Source organism: Apium graveolens, chromosome 10, assembly GCF_009905375.1.
Source record: "Apium graveolens cultivar Ventura chromosome 10, ASM990537v1, whole genome shotgun sequence".
Lineage (NCBI taxonomy): Eukaryota > Viridiplantae > Streptophyta > Magnoliopsida > Apiales > Apiaceae > Apium > Apium graveolens.
Genome location: NC_133656.1, coordinates 184,400,258 through 184,401,518, shown reverse-complemented (window position 1 = coordinate 184,401,518; position 1,261 = coordinate 184,400,258). Strand labels below are relative to the sequence as shown.

The 1,261-nt window shown below is 42.7% G+C and overlaps 1 non-coding gene across 1 annotated transcript; it reads left to right on the top strand.

The window, feature by feature from the left end:
• Positions 1 to 911: 911 nt before the first annotated feature.
• Positions 912 to 1,018, top strand: LOC141694145 (small nucleolar RNA R71). The gene has a single exon (XR_012563472.1). It is a non-coding gene; the product is annotated as a small nucleolar RNA R71 (small nucleolar RNA).
• The last annotated feature ends 243 nt before the right edge of the window (positions 1,019 to 1,261 follow it).

Sequence of the window (1,261 nt, the reverse complement as noted above, 5' to 3'; positions counted from 1 at the left end):
GATATATCTGCTTCTCCCCTATATTATCCTCAAGAGGAGTGTGCTCAACAGTAGTCTTCCTTGGTTCCACTTCTTCATCCTGCTGCTTTACTGCTTTCTCAGCCCCAGCTTCTTCAGTCAACTCTTGAGTTTGTTCAGAATTCGCAACCTTTCTAAACCTCAAAGTGATTGCCTTTACCTGCTCCTTAGCTTCCCTCTTTTCTAGAACTTCAGTATCACTGGGTAGTGTACCAGACTGATGATTTAGCAAGGTATTGGCAATTTTCCTAATTTGATTTTCCAAGGTCTTGATAGAAACAACTTGACTTTTACACAAAAGCTTCAACTCCTCGAATTCAGATTTTTCATTAGCTTGTTGTAGCTGGAGTTGTTGTCTTGGTGTATACTGCGGTTGCTGAAAACCAGGGGGGTTGTACTGCTTAGCTTGATACTGCTGATAAGGCTATTGAACTGCATTCTGAGTGTTTCTCCAACTAAAATTAGGATTATTGCGGTTGTTGGAATGATAGGTGGATGGCACTGGTTACTGCAATCGCTGGAAGTTGCTGATAAACTGAGCTGGTTCACTAGAAATTGCACACTGATCAGTCTCGTGGACACCAGCACATAGCTCGCATACACTGGTGATTTGATTAACTCCATAATTAGTCAAAGTGTCCACCTTCATCGTCAAGGCTTTATGTTGGGCAGCGGTAGCAGTTGATGCGTCCAACTCCAGAATTCCTGTGACTTTTCCCTGAGTCAGCCTCTGAGAAGGATTCTAGTACTCATTAGCAGTCATCAGTTCAATAAGTTCATAAGCTTCATTCTAGCTTTTAGCCCACAAGTCTCCTCTTGATGCTGCATCGAGGATGAGTCTAGAAGTAGCATCCAATCCATTGTAGAAATAATTGATAATCATCCAATCAGGCATGCCATGATGTGGGCATTTCCTTAACATCTCCTTATATCGATCCCAAGCCTCACACAGAGATTCTCCTGTTTGCTGAGCAAACTGAGTAAGAGCATTCCTGATTGCAGCAGTCTTCGCCATAGGGAAGAATTTAGTGAGAAACTTTTGAGCAAGATCTTCCCAAGTGGTGATAGACCCTGCTGGTAGAGAATTTAACCAGCACTTAGCCTTGTCCCTTAGAGAGAATGGGAAGAGTCACAACTTGATAGCATCTTCATTCACATCATTAAACTTGAAGATGTCACAGATCTCGATGAAATCCCCGATGTGCATGTTGGGGTCTTCAGTGGGAGAACCCCAAACTAAACT